Consider the following 20,206-nt stretch of genomic DNA (forward strand, 5'->3'; position numbering starts at 1 on the left):
ATTTATTATTATTTATTAATAATAATAATGTACAAATAGATGATTTACATATATGTATGCACACTCACTTTATATACAGGATATCTATATATATATATACATATATGTACTTCATATTCAGAATATATAACCACAGAATATGAACACTATGCAACCACAGTATATAAAACATTTTGCAATTATATTGAGGACTAGGTAGAATGAACTAAACTATAGAAGTTTACTGAGATAAATAGGGAGGCAGAGCATTATATTTTTCCCTCTTCAAAGGTGGAGATGTTGGTACATGCCATGTCTTATAAGAATAAGTCCCATGTGTAAGTGTTTCTGTTAGACCTAAAAGTTACTTGAAATTAGAGATGTACATAATAGATATCGTGACTATTAAGGAGACTGGATTGTCTTCAGTGAATGATGGAGAGAAAACTAGGGACTAGCAATGAGGAGTAGCAAGATAGTAAATTATAATAGTGTTAGCCTCAAAGTAGCAGTGAACTTTTCTTACAAAGAGGGGCCAGCCTGGTGGCACTGTGGTTAAGTTTGCACATTCAACTTTGGTGGCCTGAGGTTTGATGTTTCCGATCCCTGGTGAGGACCTGCACACTGCTTGTCAAGCCATGCTGTGGCAGGCGTCCCACATATAAAATAGAAGAGGATGGGCATGGATGTTAGCTCAATGCCAGTCTTCCTCAGCAAAAAGAGGAGGATTGGCAGCAGATGTTAGCTCAGGGCTAATCTTCCACACACACAAAAAAAGGAGAGTAAAGTAATAGTTTGCAAGACAAGGTGTTTGCAAAGAGGCTAGCAAACCAAGCTGTTACTCGAGAATACTTCATTTTGAGAATGCAGTCTTCACGGGACAGCCAGGTTTAGTTAAAACTGGAAGGTAGATGGGGTGTTCAGAAAGAAGGCTGAGGATACAGTGCTGATCACCAAGCCACAATGTATTGGAAAGATTTGGGTAGCACAGGAGGAGTGCAGAGGTCAGAACTGTACAAAGGTAGGAGTTCCACTGATAATAGGTGACCATGGACTCTCAGAAATCTCCTAGTGCCTAAGTTAAATGTGCATAGACCATGATGGGGTTTGTTCTCATAGTTTCTTAGAGGAGAATGGATGCTCATATTAGTGCTGGCATAAGGTGGTATTAGTAACATGGCTTCCTAGAAGCCCTTCTGTCACAGCCTGCCTGGCAATGATTGATGGCTTCAAAAGGAAATAGCACAAGAGACAAGAGTCAACAGATGAACTGGTGGTTGCAGGTTGACAAACTCAGGAGGGGCATTGTAGTGAAGAGAGCACTGCTAACAAATAGACCTGCAAAGTCCAGGAGTCCAAAGAGTTATGTATGACTGAAGTGAAAACTAGGTGATAGGGTGCCTCAGAGAGAGAAAGTCAGAAGTGGCAGGATCCTGAAGGTCTTCTTGGTCAGACAAAGGCAGATTTTCTGGCTAGTCTAAAGGTCATCCATATCTAAAACACCTTGAATGTTTATTAAACTTGCAAATTTTCAACTCCCTTTCCAGTCCTAATAAATAAGAACCTCTAAGATACAGGGCCTGAGAATCAGGTCCTTAAGGACTCAGGGGATGACAAAAGTCAAAGTTTGAAAAACACTGTTTTGGTATTTAATTTTGTAAGTAAAAGGGAGAAAAGCAGAAGTATTCAGGAGAGGATTATCATCGTCATCATCTTCATCGTTTTGTCATCACTATCATATTCAGTGTTCAATACAGAAAAGTCTGCAGTGTACATAAAAATTACCACTGGTTTAATGTATTTTATAAATTTTAAGTTAAAATAAAATTTAAGCATAGATATTTTACTTTTATGACTTTTTGCTTTTCCCAACTATTTTAACTAACTCACCCATCCTGAATATGTCGGATATGAGAGCTTCCACTATACATACAAATATGAATAGTCACTGGTTGTGGAGTCGGGACTATTAGTGACCTCTTTTTTCATTATATATTTGGTCTTTCCTCAACTTGGCTAAGAAGTTATATTGTTTAAATAATTAGACTAAATAATTAATTTATATAAAATAAAAATTAAAGAAGAGGCAAAATGGTATCAATCTAATGTAAACAAACAAATTCTGGAACAGCAATATTCATATGAGTGAGATATTAAACATTAAAAATTATTAAATGAGAAAAGGAAAGTCATTTCACATTGATAAAACTAAACTCTAAAACTTTTATGGGCCATCAAGTCATATTGTATAAAGAAAACTAATGAGAAAGTTATAGAAATACATTTGTTGTAGATAATACTTTAATATAACTTTCTCTTTATAGATTACAAAAATAAAAAATTGAAATGAGACAAAATTTAATTATATGAAAGAATTAATATAACAAACTCCATAGTCTATAAATAGAGACTGTCCATTCTCTTAGGCCACTAAGATATTGATCATTTATTTGCTAACTTTATCATTTAGGGTTTTGGCAGGAAACAAATTGCACAGACAAAGTAACTGATTTGAGATGGGTTTTAAAAAAGACCATTTACAAAGAAGAGGTCAGGTTGGAGGGAAACCACAAAGGATGGTGCGATATCCAGGAGCTAGTCTTAGCTTCCTGAAAGGTGAGGTGGAGTCTGCAAAACCCAGAGAGAAAGTTGTAGGGAGAGAATTACTCCAAAGATGCCATAACCTTCAGAAAAGGGAGGGAGCTGAGGAAACAAATGCCTGAATCAGCATCTCTTCCCTCTCTCTGATCTCCTGAGGAGCTCACTCCCTGTTCCCGGATGGCTGTAGAGGAATCAGCAGCCAGTAGGCACAGGAATCCATTGATTCAGGCCACACAGGTCAGCCTCCTGGGCCACAAGCAGGGGAGAAAAGTATGGAGATTTGATCTATTGGGTCATACAGAAGATATCCAGCGCCATCACAAAGAAAAATTCCAGTGTAGGAATAAAATGTATGAGACTTATTCTCTGATCATAATTATTTCAGTTTACCCCTAATATAGCTAGAAATATTAAAGTTAGATCAAAATCATTATGCTGATCTTCCCTAATTCATTCACATGTGGTAATCAGATAAAACATTCCTCTTACTAAAACCATAAAGTAAGAAAAGAAACCCATTAATTTTGATGTAGTGGGGGGAAAAAGGCTGAACACACATACAACACTAGAGACCATGGTTTGATTGATCTCTCCATCCTCAGTTACTTGGTCAGAAATAGAAACCTGAGGGACCAAGCCATCATGCAACCTCAGGACCAGGTTCCAGGCCATTTATAGAGTTTTCCTCAACTTCTGTCTGTGTAACGTGGGACCTGATGAATTGCTCTAACCCCAAGATTGGCAAACTATGGTCCACAGGCCAAAGCTAGTCTACCACTTGTTTTTGCAAAAAAATAATTGTGCTGGAACACAGCCATGCTAATTTACTTATATTGCCTATGGCTTCTTTCACACTACAATGGCACAGTTGAGTAGTTGCAACAGAAACCATATTAACTGGCAAAACTGAAAATATTTACCATCTGGCCCTTTATAGAAAAAGCATGGTGACTCCTTCTCTGTTCCCTCTATATTTGTGACATCTGCAATAGAGGTGTACTTTCTAATTAGAAGTTAGGGCTGGATTTTTATTAGCTCAATTCTTTCATCTTGCTTAATTAGAAAAAACTTAGAGGTGTTAAAATATTACTGGGGTCACTATTTTGTGATTAGTACAAAATATCTGGCCTTTTATCGTACTACTTACAAACAAATTTAAAGATTATTCTTTGATTGTTCATGAAAGTTTGAAGTTTTCTCCCCTTTCCCCTAAATATGAGATAATTATGAGTCCAAATAGGAGAGAAGTTCAAACAGAATTGTATTTCCTATAGTAGGAGTTAAAAGGTCAGTTGTTGGCATAGTGGGGCGAAGTTGGTCAGGTATAAAATAGTAAGTGCTGAATTCCTAGAGTTATAACCAATTGCACACCTACGTAGTAACATTGTATTTTAAAAGACTATTCAGACACAACAAAATCACTAAACAAAATATGTCTGTGGATGAAATACAACCCTGAAGACACCAGTTTGAGAAACCCATCACACAGAATATTTTAAAAATGTAGTAATGAAAGTTCAACAAGTCAGCTAACTGACTTAAAAAATATGTTCCTATGAAATATTAAGTCAAAAATTAAATAAGAATAATTGCAGATAATTTATAAAATTACAAAAATGATAATGTTATAGAAATGTTTGTTATAAACTCAAGGTTCCACACAAATGTAAAATTATTGCATACATTATTAAATAAAAAACTATTAAAAATAAATTAACAGTGTAAGATAGTAGAAAAATAACATCTAAATTAATCTAAGAAGGCAAATAGAATGAAGAAAAGAAAGAGAAATTAAGGAGATTGGTTTAGAGTTTCAAAAAGAAGAATGGTCATTACGAAAAGTGAGAAAATTATTATTATTTACATATGATATTTATCTTCCTAGGGCACAAGAGAAATATCTGAAAAAATCTATTAGAAAAAAAAGAATACAATTATCTGCCCAGTTATAAAATAAATACTCACAATTTTCAATTTATTTACATACTAGAAAATCTCAATAAATATAATGGGAATAAATATTATCTTTTAAAATTCTACCAAGTTGTTTTAATAATTTTTAACCATCTTGACAAGAAATATAAGAAACATATGCAAATAACTCTAAAATCTTTGCTAAGAGGTCCTAAAAGAAAACATATAAAGTGGGGAACAGAGGCTTGTTTTCTTGAAAATCAATCCCTGATATTGTAAAAGTTCTTCCTGATAAATATTTATAAACATTTAATGTGCTTACAAACAACATTCCCATAGATCTTTTTCAAATTACTTTGAAGTTCATCAGGATGGAATAAACAGGAGCAAACGGGTTTTTTTTTCCAGAAACAGTGAAGAATGAGACGATCTTATCTCTGTAAAATATGAAAATGTAATTTAAAGACAAAATAATTAGGTTTCTGGTTATAGGTAGTGGGTAAACACATGCATTTTTCTTTGCTCTTTCTTGAACCACAAGAAATAGTAGCAAAAAGATGTTTTTTTTTTTCTTTAGTCACAAAATTGCAGGAGTAATGATATTGGAAGAGGATATGATAGAAATGAAATTTGAGAAGCTTAAAAGCAGAAAAAGAGTGGTAAATTAGCAGAATCCAGAAAACCAAATGCTAAGCATGCAAGGCCGGGAGTCCAGGTACAGTGCAGAACCTCCTGCAGCCTGAAGAGTGGATGGCATCACACACCTCTCAAGGCTGGGATGGGCATGGGGTAAACGAGGGATCAGTTAAAAGTGAAATAAAAGAGAAATTAGGCCCCTTAATCCCCACCCTGATCCCAGACAGAGAGGTCCTTCTCACTAAGCTCTTTTGCAACAGACAGGATTTTCTCTAGTGAAGACACAGTAATAGAATTCTGGCCTGGGAGCCACTAGCTTGGCTGAGGGTGAGAGTCTGGCACTTTAACCAGAAGCCTCAGTGAAACTTTACCCACTGAAATACTGACACATCCAGTATGTTTTCCCTACTCAGCTCCCAGCATGTTGGCGTGTTAAAACCTGCAGATAGCTGATTGAAAGATTCTTTTCTGGGGAATCTGACTGGCCCAAGAAAAAAGTTCTAAAAATACATTGGGGCCAAAGCAAACTTTCTCAAACTAAGGTCCATGGGACAATTAAGCCCTAATGCTCTGGGGCTTCCATCACACACAAAGAATTAACCTACATTCTCTGAATCTAGAATGATACTAGCTAAACAACTCCTTTGGGAAAAAATGAGAAGATAATCACTGGAATAATATTCTGCAGCGCTTATTTCTCTTCCAGAATCCTGTTGCAAAAGCCCAGACCTGCTATAAGGTCTCCCATCTACAAAGCCCACCCAGGCAAAGAAAATGTTAATCAGCTTTTTTGTGTTCTTCTCTTATGTATGGAAAATAGGCAAGAAGAATGTCTGAGGAAATACTCTGACATAAGAAACGGAGGTCAAAACAAGCAAATAAGCAAATAAAGAGAGGGGGAAAAAACCTTGGGAAAACCAGACTGCAGGATTTCTGAAATATTGCATTCATGAAACAAGAACAAGGAGCTTTGATAAATGAATATTTGAGGAAAAAGAACTCTGGAAATCATAAATGTGTTAGCCAAAATTTAAAAAAATAGAAAATTAGAAAATAAATTAATATAATATCCTGAGAAGTGGATCGTTAGAGCAAAGAGGAAAGAATGTTTTAAGAGGGAGACAATTTAGAACAGTGTAAAACGCGGTTAGAGTTCAAGTAAAAGGGGGACTGAAATACGAACACTGGATATCAAGACAATTGAGCCCTTGGTGAAACTCCTATATGAAGAAAACCACAAAATTTTGCTGAAGGACATAAAATAGCCACTAAGAAGGTGTGCTCTGAGAAGATTTTTAATTTCCCAAGACTAACATTTTAAATTCATGCAATTTCATTCAATAACAATTGTTGTTTTAAAAATTCAATCATACAGGTAGAGATTATTTGTTTTCAACATCATAATATATATCTATGTTAGCCAAAATTCTTTATCTTTAATGGAGAAACACTAGAAAATTTCCTAATTAAATGAATAAAAAGAAAAGGGTACTGCTATTATGTGACATTTTACTGAAAGTGAAACTAGCTATAAAAATTGGACAAGAGATAAAACCATCACTATTTGCAGACAATGGATAGACTGTAAGAGATTCAGTTAGGCAGCACGGGATAAAATTAATATGCAGAGACCAACGCTGTTTATACAATCAATTAGAATCTAACATGAAAAAAAAGACTCAGTTTACAATAGCCACAGAAAATACAAATTACCAAGAAAGAAACTTAACTGTAAATGTGTAAAACCCTCATGAAGAAAAATTTTAAATACTACTAAAGAACACAGGAGAGGACTTGAACAAGCAGAAATACGTAACATGCTTTTATTTGAAAATTCCAACATCAACATGATGTCATTATCCCTACGCCATTTTAACAACTTTACGATGTTTCTAATTTTAAAAAAGAGGATTTCTTTGGAAGTTAACAACTGATCATAAAATAAACATAAAACAAGAGTTGGAAAAGCCTCTTAAAGAAAGAACGCTGGTGTGAGATGCACTTCTAGATGTTCAAATTCTAATTATCGCCTCAATAGTTAAAACAGTGGAGATGTACATAAACAGACAGCGCAGTGGAATCAGAAAAGAAAGCCCAGCAATAGACTACAATAGAAGTTGAATTTAATATGTGATCAAGGCGGCATATCAAATCAGTGGAAAAATGAGGTAGGGACAATTTCATAGACAATTAGACAAAAAAAAATGTTAAACCCATACCTCAAATCATACAGTCAGATAATTCCAAAAGAATCAATAATTTGAGATTTAAAATAAAATAAAAATGTCAGAAGAAATCATACAATTCTTTATAATTTTCAAGAAAGGAAGGCCTTTTTCTAACTCAAATTTCAGAAGCCATAAAAAAAGAGTGACATAATTCAACAACATTTTTTAAAAATGTGGAAAAAAATATTCAAAAGACAAAGTGGGGCAAAATATTTTCAATTCACATGATAAAGTGTTTTGTTTTTTCATTATTTATAAAAAAGCTCCTAAAAAAAAATTCCGTAAAAAAATTGAAGAACCAGATAGAAAAATGGCCATAGACTTAAATAAATAATTGTGAAAAAGAAATAGAATGACCCTTAAGCATGGGAAAGGATGGTTAGTATTAATCATATAAGAAAAATGTAAATGTGATACAATTTTTCATTATCAGATTAGCAAAAATTAGACAATACACAGTGTTGCTAACAGTGAGGAAACAGGTACACCCATGCGTTGCTGGGGAGAGTGTAAATTTGTATGACCACATTCTAAAGGCAATTTGGTAAGATCTATCAAAATCGTGAATGCTTGTGTTTTTTGACCCAACAACTCTATTCCTGATGTTATTCTACTCATACAGTTCTTGTGCTAATTTGGGTGTGTACAAGTTTACTCAAGGTACAGTAGCATTGTTTGTAATGGCAAAAGATTTTTTGTTTGTTAGTGCTGTTGAATCAGTTCCTACTCCTAGTGACCCTGTGGACAGCAGAGCAGAGCCCTCTCCTGGTGCTATTTCAGACAAAGCTCCACTGCTATTCACAGGGTTTTCATGGCCAAATTTTTTGGAAGTGGGTGGCCAGGTCCTTCTTCCTAGTCTGTTTTAGTCTGTATGACAACAGACAGGTGGGTCGTGTGGTTCCCAGAAGAGAAGCAAACCTGGGCCACTGCAGTGACAAGACCAAATCTTAACCACTAGACTATGAGGGCTGGTGGCAAAACACTGGTGCAATACAAATGTCCATCGATAGAGGACTAGTTACATAAATTATGGTACATCCATAAAATGCAATCAAATTGTAAAAAAAGAATAAAGATGTCCTCAAGGTATAACTTAAATGATAAAAGCTTATTGTTAAGGAGTACCTTTTGTTTAAAAAAGAAGGAAATTAAGAATCTATAATTACTTTAACATGCATAAAGAAACTCTGGAAAGATACATTTGAAACAAATATTAGTGTTTACTGGTTTGTAGGAGGAAGGCGACATGGGAACTAGGAAGATGGTAGACAAGGATGAGAGGAAGAATTTTCACTGTCTACCTTTTAATGTTTTTTGGCTTTTGAACACCATGAACGTTAAAAATATTTATTTTTGTATTGGCAAATAATTTTGAAACTTATCAGGAAGAATAAATTATTAGGAATAGACAAATCTGTGAAAAAGATGCCTTTCCCTGTTGGATAGTAAAATGCACTCCAGGTGCTGGCCCAGTGGTTATGTTCACCTGCTCTGCTTCAGTGGCCCAGGGTTCGTGGGTTTGGATCCCAGGTGGGGAATTACACACTGCTCATCAAACCATGCTGTGGTGGTGTCCCACATACAAAATAGAGGAAGGTTGGCACAGATGTTAGCTCAGCAACAGTCTTACTCAAGCAAAATGAGGAAGACTGGCAATAGATGTTACCTCAGGGCCCACCTTCCTCACCAAAACAAACAAACAAACAAAAATGCACTCTAAAAATGCAGCTATGCATTAAAAATAAAACTGTTAAATTGGCCCAATAAAAGAAGACATAGCAATGGCAAAGAACATGGAAATACCTCTACATATGTACAAGATACAGTATATGATAAATGTCAGAAGAAAGGATAGATTATTCAACACATGGTAATGGAATTAATAGGCAATAATTTAAGAAAAAGTAAATGTAGATCCCTACCTTATACCATATTGTAAACTAATCTAATCTAATCTAATCTAAAAGAAATGTAAAAGAAAAAAAGGAAAAAATTAGACACTATCAATAATGGACCTAGTGCCAGGAGAATTCTAGATATTGTTTGTAAGGATGGGGTGACTGTGTTTGGAATCTTATCCAAAAACCTCTTAAAATGTTCTGTGAATAAGCCACATTAGAACTCCCTTAGAGAAGAACCCTTTCAGAACCATCTCGGTGTCAACGACCCATAACCAGTCATTTCAAATCAGCTCTTCACAGGCAATTAAACAGAAACTTCCTTTGCTTGTGCTGCAGCCTGTTTTCCTCAGTAAAAATTCACAGCTGTTCTCTGTTGTCGGTTTGAACTATCCAGCAATCGTAGTTTTGATTATTCTTTTTAGATTTCATCCTACAGCAGGTACCTAAGTGGTTCTTGTAATTGGCCCATCTTCTAGGCTGTGCTGCTGATATCTGGGTGTTTTCCTAAAATGGTTCTTGATTTGCACTGGAAATCTAAGCCTAGATTCTCAGCACAAAATGGTCTTTCCTTGCCTCTTTTTTCCTAGCATCAGTTTTCTTCATGAATTTATATTTTACTGCTCACTGACTGCCTCTAAGTCTAATGCTTTATCTTGTAAGTTAGACAAATGACTACAAAAAATAAAGCTACTTTTATCTTAGAATTTCTTTCACTTTCCTCTCTCTGCTCTTCTTCTTACCCATCAATGCTTTATTCATTAACCCTCAAATCTGTCAATTTGATAGAAAGAGAAATGTTTGCAAACAAATAAGGTGACTGGATACACCAGGAGTATTTTTCCTATTTTTTTGTTTGTTTCTTTGTTTGCTTCCTTGCTTGTTTGTTTTAATAAAGCAGAACTAGGGAGCATAGGTGGAGTCAAATACACCTGGGTTCAGTTCCCACATTCACCTCTTATTCCAGAGATCACAGACGCGGTACTCAGCCTTGCTGAGATCCAGACTGCTCACTCATCAGCTGGGGGTGATGCCCACCTCATGGAACTGTTGTGAGGATCAAGTAAATTTCACTGTAATACTAGATATGTTGCTGTTAATAAATCTTACTTGTTTGTTTTCTCTTCTATAGACCTAAAAATTTTTTCAGTATGAATATTGATACTGTTTCCTCTGAAAGGATGATGTGAATGTGAGACAGTGACCTCAGCAATCCAATGGCCTCTGAGAACACTTGTCTGTTGTTATGCACTGCTTGCTGTTGTCCTTTTGATGTATCTCACAAATATTTACTCCAGATCCTAAGAAAGCAAAGTTTTTCCCAAGCTGTGATTCCATGGGGATACTTTCAGGTAGAGAAGCTGAGTTCTTTGGAACCATCCTCCCGTTCCAGAAGCAGGGTTGTTTACAGCTGCCCACAGAGATACATACTCCTGCACAGAGGGGAGACATAATCTCTGTGGAGCCAAGGTGAGGAGACGGGTTAGGGACTCAGTCAGGAAGATCAGGAAATGGATGGTGAGTAGCAAATGCATTCTAACATTGCACTGTGGTTCAGGAACCACCCAGAAGCCCCGAAGAGATGGCCAAGCGCACAAAGCAGCACTGCCAGCTCCCATGGGAAACTGCAGCTGGGTGCGTTGCTCCATGGGAGGGCATTTACCTCAGGCCTGCAAACCTGCGTAGGTGTACCCATCTTGAAAGCTCGTTTGTAACCTATGTAAATCAGTGGTTTAAAGCCTTGCTTAAATACTGCTCTGACCGCAGAGCAGAGCAATTTCTAGCCCCAAGTTCAGACTTGGAAACCTAACCTACCTGGTGTACACCTGCATCCACCTAGCCTGATCCATTGACTTCCGCCTGAAGCAAGGCATGTGTGTTGGTAAGGTTAAGGGATTACAAGGGCATAATGGACACCGGAAATGACTAGAAACCTATGGTAAAAAAATGTGGGCCAGGTAAGAGTGGTGTTTCTCTTCTGAGTAATGAGGAGAATAAGCAAGGGCCCTTGGAGCTGGACTCGGGCTGCCTTAGATATGGTGGGTCATCAGTACAGATTCATTGATATTCTTCCTCAGATTTCAGCTGATGAGAAAAGGGTATATACAGAGCTGTGATACTGCAGAGAATGGGAGGGAACTTTAAGGAAAATAAGACAAACAATTCATCTTCTTCTAAATCCAGCGTGTTTCTACATCTACTCATTCAAGGGTCCACAGCCAGAGGCGACAAGGTAACCTGATAGGGTTGGAGGGTGAGCAGGGAAATCGCCATCCCTGATGTCTCATCATCTGGTGTCAGGGTGCACATGGTGACATTCCCACTGTCCTTAAACATTTTTTGAAATAAAACCAAGAATAATACCAATGGAGAGAGATCATGGAGTAATGTCATGGCGAGATATCCATGTGGTTTAGCAAAGTGATGGATGCCTATAGATTTCACTTTTATTCTGAGGTGAAACTATGTCTGACTGAAGTCTTTAGATCTGCTTAAGGAAAAGAAGGAAAGTGTCTTACAGGCAGAGAACACAATGTCTATCACTTTCTCGGGCTCAATTTTTTAAATAAACTTTCCATAATAGATTTAACTGGTTTAGATTTATAGAAATAGATTTAGATTTACAGAGAAGCTACAAAGATAGTACAGTGCTCCCATATATCCCGTACACAGTTTCAACTGCTATTAACATCTTACATTGCAACAGTACATTTGTCACAGCGAATGAAACAAAAATGCTGCATTATTATTAACTGAATTCCGTATTTTCATTAGTTTTCCCCAATGTCCTTTTTCTGTTCTATGATTTAATCTATGACACCTTATTACATTTACTTGTAATATCTTCTTAGCCTTCTCTTGGCTGTGAGAGTTTCTCAGACTGTTGCTTCTTTTGATGACCTTGATAGTTTTATGAATACTGGTCAGATATTTTGTAGAAAGTTCCCTCAATTGGAGTTTGTCTGATCTTTCTCTCATAATTAGACTGAGGTTCTGATTTTGGGGTAGGGAGACAACAGAGGTGAGCTGCACCTCTCATCACACCATGTGAAGACTCCATATTATCAACTGGACTGATCTTGGATTATGTTGACCTTCATCAACAGGCTGTGTTTGTCAGGTTCCTCCACTGTGAAGTTACTCTTCTTTCCCCTTTTCTGTAACGTACTCTTTGGAAGCAAGTAAGTAAGCATGGCCCAATTTAAAGAGTGGGAGTTATGCCCCACCTCTTTGAGGGGAGAGTAAATACATAAATTATTTGGAATTCTTCTATACCAGAGGTTTGTCTCTTCTCTTCCATTTTTCTTATTGTATTTCTTTATATTACTATGGACTCATGGATATTTATGTTATACTTGGACAATAATCTCATACTATGTTTTTTGTTGTTCACATTGCTCCAGGCTTGGCCATAAGGAGCTCTTTCCTGTGTTGGTTCCTGTGTTCCTGGATGACAAATACTCACCATTTTGTTCCTAAAGCCCTTCATTACTTTCTGGCACTACAATATGCCCCAGGCTCATCTTGTATTCTCCCTGCTTCAGAGGGAGCTAGGTTTTTAGCCTAGCATGTTATTCTAAGTTTTCCATAACACATTTTCACATACACAATTAAGCCATAACTTCAGAGAAACAATGTCTTTGCAGACTAGTTCTCACTAAATCTACTCAAACTAAAACAAAGCCCTTTAGTATATTCAACAAAATATAACATTATGCCCAGTACATTTTGCTAACTTTAAGTTTGCATGAAGTCTGTCTAGGAGGCATCTTTAAATTCTCCTTACCTTACAGGAAAAGAAGAGATTATTTAAGGTTCTTAGGATACTGGGAAATATTTCTTACCAAAAGAAGCAAGGAAAAAAACAGACAAAACAAACTGAAAAGAAATGAAAAGATGGGAAAAATGTGAAGCCAAGAAAATGGGTGAAGATAAAAAATGTCCAGAGAGGCTAATAAAATGTAGGTGGCATTGGGAAGCGTAAAGTCAGCTATAGGGTCAGAGAATCTAAGATATGAGAGCAACACATAAGGGGAGAAACAGGTGGGATCATTAAGCAGATTTCTGGAAGAGAAATTGTTGTAGAGATCCTGCAACTTTTACAGAATAAAGGATGTCAGCTAGAGAGAGCATTGATTTTAGAATTCAGTTTTTAAATTTTGAATTTTACCTCTGTAAAAGAGAAACTTTCTTAATATCATTACATCAAATATATATCCAAAGTTTTAGCATTTGACTAACAAAAATTTTATTTTACTGCCTAAGTATTTAGCGGCTACCTATCCCCATGGTAGGACCCATTCTAGGCACTGTGAATATGGCAGTGAAAGAAACAAATTACTTGCATTTGGGAAACTTACATTCTAGTGGGGAGAGATAAGAAAAATAACAATAGCAATAATAATAATAATAGAAGAAGAAGTAATCTGGTGATGGTTATAAGCACTCAGAGGGAAAAAGAAACAGAGAAATAAAGATAAAGTGAAGGGATGGGGGATGCAAGGTTTACTTTACAGATAGTGGACAGAGAATACCTAACAGGTATAGAGCAAAAACCTAAGGATGTAGGACATGTGGATAAGCAGGAGAAAGGCATTCTAGGCAAAGGAAAAGCAAACACAAAGGCTGGGAAATGAGCAGCTTGACTTGTTAAGGAATGCCAAGAAGATCAGCAAGGCAAGGAGGGGAGAGAAGTAAGGGGGAAGGGAGGAGCAGAATCTGTCACGTCTTATAGAACCTAGGACAAATGGGAAGATATTGGAGGATTTTTAAAATAGAAACAACATGGTCTAGCCTATTTCTTTTTCCTTTTTTTTCTTTCTTTTTTCTCCCCAAAGCCCCCCGGTACATAGTTGTATATTCTTCGTTGTGGGTCCTTCTAGTTGTGGTACGTGGGACGCTGCCTCAGCGTGGTTTGATGAGCAGTGCCATGTCCGTGCCCAGGATTCGAACCAACGAAACACTGGGCCGCCAGCAGCGGAGCTCACGAACTTAACCACCCGGCCATGGGGCCAGCCCCTCTAGCATATTTTTTTTTTTTTACGTTTAATTTTTTTTTTTATTGAGTTATTGATAGGTTACAATCTTGTGAAATTTCAATTGTACATTAATGTTTGTCAGTCATGTTGTAGGTGCACCACTTCACCCTTTGTGCCCACCCCCCACCCCACCTTTCCCCTGGTATCCACTAAACTGTTCCTGGTCCATAGTTTTAAATTCCTCATATGAGTGGAGTCATACACAGATTATCTTTCTCTTGCTGGCTTATTTCACTTAACATAATTCTCTCAAGGTCCATCCATATTATTGCAAATGGAATGATTTTGTTCTGTTTTGCAGCTGAGTAGTATTCCATTGTATATATGTACCACATCTTCTTTATCCATTCGTCTGTTGATGGGCACTTAGGTTGCTTCCACGTCTTGGCTATTGTAAACAGTGCTGCAATAAACATTGGGGTGCACAGGACTTTTGGGATTGCTGACTTCAGGCTCTTTGGATAAATACCCAGTAGTGGGATGGCTGGATCGTATGGTAGTTCTATTTTTAGTTTTTTGAGGAATCTCCATACTGTTTTCCATAGTGGCTGCACCAGTTTGCATTCCCACCAGCAGTGTATGGGGGTTCCTTTTTCTCCGCAACCTCTCCAACATTTGTTGCTATTAGTTTTAGATATTTTTGTCATTCTAACGGGTGTAAGGTGATATCTTAGTGTAGTTTTGATTTGCATTTCCCTGGTGATCAGCGATGATGAGCATCTTTTCATGTGCCTATTGGCCATCAGTATATCTTCTTTGGAGAAATGTCTGTTCATGTCTCCAGCCCATTTTTTGATTGGGTTGTTTGATGTTTTGTGATTGAGTTGTGAGAGTTCTTTATACATTAAGGATATTAAGCCTTTGTCAGATATATGACTTGCAAATATTTTTTCCCAGTTAGTGGGTTGTTTTTTTGTTTCAATCCTGTTTTCATTTGCCTTGAAGAAGCTCTTTAATCTGATGAAGTCCCATTTGTTTATTCTTTCTATTGTTTCCCCTCTCTGAGAAGGCATGGTGTCCGAAAAGATCCTTTTAATACTGATGTCAAAGAGTGTACTGCCTACGTTTTCTTCCAGAAGCCTTATGGTTTCAGGTCTCACCTTTAGGTCTTTAATCCATTTTGAGTTTATTTTGGTGAATGGTGAAAAAGAATGGTCAATTTTCATTCTTTTACATTTGGCTTTCCAGTTTTCCCAGCACCGTTTGTTGAAAAGACTTTCTTTTCCTTTCAATTCTCTAGCATATTTTTAAAAGATCATTTGGTTGTTCTATGAAAATTAAACTGAGGGAGAGAGGGATGACAGTCAAGGATGTGTTTTTAAATGTATTTTATTATGATTCATGTATGTTGAGGCCAACAGATCAGGAGACTACTGTCATTGAAAAGATAGTTGCTTTTCACAGTTCCCAAGAGAAACGGGGATGCTATGTAGGGGACACATGGGGAAGCACTGGGATTGGTCAGGGGTCAGAAAGAACTAGAAGAAAACATGGGCAAGAGCCTTGATTGTAGTTTCTGTGGGAAAGCTAAGGCAATGCAGGGAATGCAGGTTTTGGATTGGCTAGTTTGAATAATTTTAGAAGGCTGCATAGAGGCCATCTCTAGTTGTCTGGTAACTGGCCCTAAGGTGATGAGGACAGGGAGATAATGGGCTGGAGTATAAGAGCTTCATAAAGGAGGTGGTTGAGGGTCTGGGTTTGCATTGGTTGGCCTGCATATAAAAGGAGCACTTTCAGGTCAGTACTATCTCGAACTCTAGAAATTGGCCAGCCCTGGGAGAGGCAATCTTTCTAGGGTCAGCAAGACCCCAGATATCAAAACATCAGAAACATGTGGTTAATAGAGGGCAGAAGCAGAAAAAATACTTGGGAGATTATTCAATAACCCAAGCAAGAGTAAATGAGAAGAAATTATTGAGTTTAGGTATATTTTGAAAGTATAGCTGACAGGCTTTGAGGATTCGTTAGTGTGGTAGGTGAGAGAAAGAGGGACATCAATGATGACTCCAAGATTTTGGGCTCAACCTACTAGAAGGATGGAATTTCCATTGACTAACATGGAGAAGATTATAAGAGGAAGGAAATAAAGAGTTTAGTTTTGAACTTATTAAGTTTATGAATCCCAGTAGATATTTAGACATCAGCTAGTCAATTGGATATATGAGTTTGGAATCCAGGAGACAGTGTTGGCTCCATACATACTTTGGAATCCTCAGTTTACAGATGCCATCTAAAACAACAGAAAGAATTCAGAAATCAATTTATTACTGATAGACAAGAGGTCTAAGCACAGAGCCATGAGTTGCCCAAATATATGCACCACAAGAACATGAAAAGAATCTAACAAAGAAACTGAAAGGAACTGCCAAACAGATAGGAGGAGTACAAAGAGAGAGTGGTTCTCATTGCTGAGGGGTCTGACCACTGGTCTTCCTTCCTATATTGTGTTTCTGTAGTCTTCCATTAACTTTACCATTGCATGTGGACACAAAGAATTCCCTGAGATTTATACATATTTTCCTGCCTCATTGGGTAGCAGCAATCATAATGATTCATACTGAAATCACCCTCGCCAACAGAGCCTCTTTGGCTTTTGGATCCAGTAGTGTCAGGAGCCCAAAATGACACTGTGGTGACCCAATGCCCAGTTCAGTGAAACAATTGTTGTTACTCAAGCTTTAAACTAGCAGAGTTCAAGGTCAAGAGAACAGGAAGCAAAAATTTTGCAAATTGGTTCTCAGTTGTAAAATGAAGAAATGGCCTCTTTCATGAGTACCATATATTTGTCACAAGTTCAAAGAATGTGTTGCCTATAGTAGGGCAGGGCAGCACTCTAATCTGGTAATGTATCCTCTTCAAGCTAATGCCATTACTGAATGTTCAATAATCCATTTCTCCATATTATAAAGCCAGTTGCTTCTGGATACATGTAAAATTAGTAATTCTCTTGAAAGCCAACTTGTTACCTCACTTCTGTTACTGTCAAATAAATTCCTTGATCAGAAGCAATAATATTGGGATTACATGGCATTGAATAAGTCATTCAGTAAGCCACAGGATGGTGTTCTTGGTAGAAGCATGATAGGCAGAGAAAGCAAATCCATATTCAATAAAATTATTCATTACATTGAGGGCAAGTTGTTTTCTCCTCCGTAACAGAAGGGATTCAATATAATCAATGAGCTACCAGGTCGTTGACTGGTCCCTTCATATGCTACATCAGTAGCTCAGCAGTGTCCTCTGCTGTTGCAAAGTGGGTCCTCAGCAGTGACAGTAGCCAGATAAGCCTTGCATAAAAGTCCATATTATAAAATACATTCAGGGCTGCCTCCCTGCCACCATGGCCAGTTTGTTCATGAGCCCATTGAGCAAGCGTGAGAGTTGTGGAGAAAGAGACTGACATTCACAAAGTAAGTTACTCGTCTATCTGATTACTCAGAGTCATCTCTGCAGTGGATGCAATTAATAAAGCATTTTAGAGAAAATAAATATCACCCATTCTAAGACATCCATCCACATAACTCTTCCTTCTTGCCCATACCTTGTCATGATCAATTCTCCAATCCTGTTCCCTCAAGCCTTTGACCATTTGACCATACCGTTAGCCAGACAGTATAAATCCAAACCTCAGAATATCTGAACTCCGAGGTAAAATGGACAACCAGTTCTAGCCATGGGATAATTTCTCTGTCTTTTTTAGCCACCATTTAATGAGGTTATAATGTTCAACAACGCACTGATGGCATGTGCCAGCATGTCACATACAACCACCCATAAACCAGACTCTAGATGTTTCTTCCTTACTAACTGGTGACAGGAGACTCCTTAGGTGGCTAGAGGGTGAGTTGAAGTGGAGGTGGAAGTGCAACAGGAGAATGTCCACGGGGGTGAGGACCAACTGCTTATATAATATATATGTACTCCAGCCCAGTTTCAGGTGTACCATCTCCATTTGATGATGGCATGCCACTTGAAACACCCAATTTTGTCACTTGGTGGATCAGATAATCCCCACTCAGTGATGGGCATCTCAGGTCATCTGGGTCTCACATTTGGTTTCATGGTTAGGCACTTAATCTCAATTAGGGTCCATTTGCAAACCATGAATTGTTTTTCAAAAGAAGAATGGTTTATAGAAAACTACATGGTTTTGCAGGAATGTCTAGGGGACTACACTTTTGTTCTCTTATCAGGAATTTCCACAGGCTCCATTCAGCATCTTGTTGTATCGTGGACACTTAGAGCAACATTGAGTATACTGTGTTATAGGAACCAAGTAGCAGAGCTTCTTGTATGTAAGCCAGAACCAGCTGGAGAGAGTTGTCTTTTTCTGCAGTCCACTCAAAGCCTTAGGGATTACTATGTCAGAAGATAACACATACGCTAATATGTATTGCATATCCAAATATCTTCCAAAATCCAGACACCAGCAAAGCTGGCTTTCTTATTAGTAATAGTGGCTCAAAATTTAGCATCTTGTTTTACACTTTAGACAGAACGTCACAACACACCACAAACCACTGGATCCAAGAAATTTTATTGAGATGTCAGCCCCTCAGTGTTTGTGGGATTTCATCTCCCATCTTCTAAAATGATTATATCCAAAGGCATTTATGTTTCTTGCTTCTTCCAATTACTGACGTCTCATCAGTATGACATCAACATTAGAGAAGACATGTTTTACTGTGGGTTGGTACGAAGATCAAACAAAGACAAAGAACTGGAGATTAACAGAACACCAAGGAAAGACTGAAACTTCTCCTGCTGTCTCTGCCAGGGGAAGTCAGGTGTATCTGTAGTGTGTACACAAGGTGTTAAGGTTTCTTTTTATATCCTCCAGTGAAAAGACAACTCCTGCAAGAGCAGTGTAGGGGAGGAGGACATTTCCTCTCCCCAAATCGGGGTTCGTCTGGCTGGAGAATGAATTAAATTCACATGAGACAGAATAGCAAGAGAAAATTAAACAAAGCTTTATGAGGAACCATGGCCCTGGGACTTTCTTCCCGAAGGAAGAAAGGGCACCGAAGAAGTGGGGTGCACATAGTGGTTATATACCCCCAAACAGGGTGTTTCACATGTGATTGAAATGTCCCTCCCACAATAGTCACAAGATTGCCCCGTCAGCACAGGGCTTGATGGACCCAGCAAGTAGTGGTCGGCTATCTCGGTGGGCGTAGCAGGAGGCAAGTCGATTGTCTGGAGCTGGGCGGTCACAGGTGAGCTCGGCAATCAGTTCCTAGCCTAAGGAAAGATGCTTAATCCTTAAGAAATGCCAGCGTTGGGAGGGGGAGGGAAGTTAGTTACAGGAGGTTATCAGACTAGTACAATAAAATGCAGATTTAAGTCCTTGCCTTTGGTATTGATTAAGAGTTTCTAAAGAGAAGGTCATCTCCTTTCTTCTTCCTGGTACAGAGAGGGAGGCAGCTTTTACAGATAGAGATTTACCTTACAAATGTAAATGTGTCCTAAGGAAAGGCAAGTTCCATTCCTCAGAGCCTCCTTCCCTGTCCCAATTTATCAAAAGCAATCAGCCTCAAATAATCCTGATGCCAAAGAGACATATCTTGGGGTGGCCAATTCCAGGTCCCCACAGCAGCTAGGATTATAATCATCATCCTATTAAGCTTACTAGTCCATTGTCATCCTCCAAGATCCTTGGAGCTACAAAATAAAAGAGATCTTTTACTGCAGTCATGGAAATTTCCTTGTTTTCTGTCTTGAACTTAAATCTCTAACTTTTAAGCTTTATCACACAATTGAAAATAGCTAGTTCATTCTAGCACTTACATTCCCCACATCCTCTCAGCCATCACCCATACTACCACAGATGTGCCTTAAATTGGTATTTCATTCCAGGGGACTACAGGTGAGAGTTGAAGAAGCTATTTTACCATTCATTCCATGGACTACC

The sequence above is a fragment of the Equus quagga genome, chromosome 11 (genome assembly GCF_021613505.1).
Source record: "Equus quagga isolate Etosha38 chromosome 11, UCLA_HA_Equagga_1.0, whole genome shotgun sequence".
Taxonomy (NCBI): domain Eukaryota; kingdom Metazoa; phylum Chordata; class Mammalia; order Perissodactyla; family Equidae; genus Equus; species Equus quagga.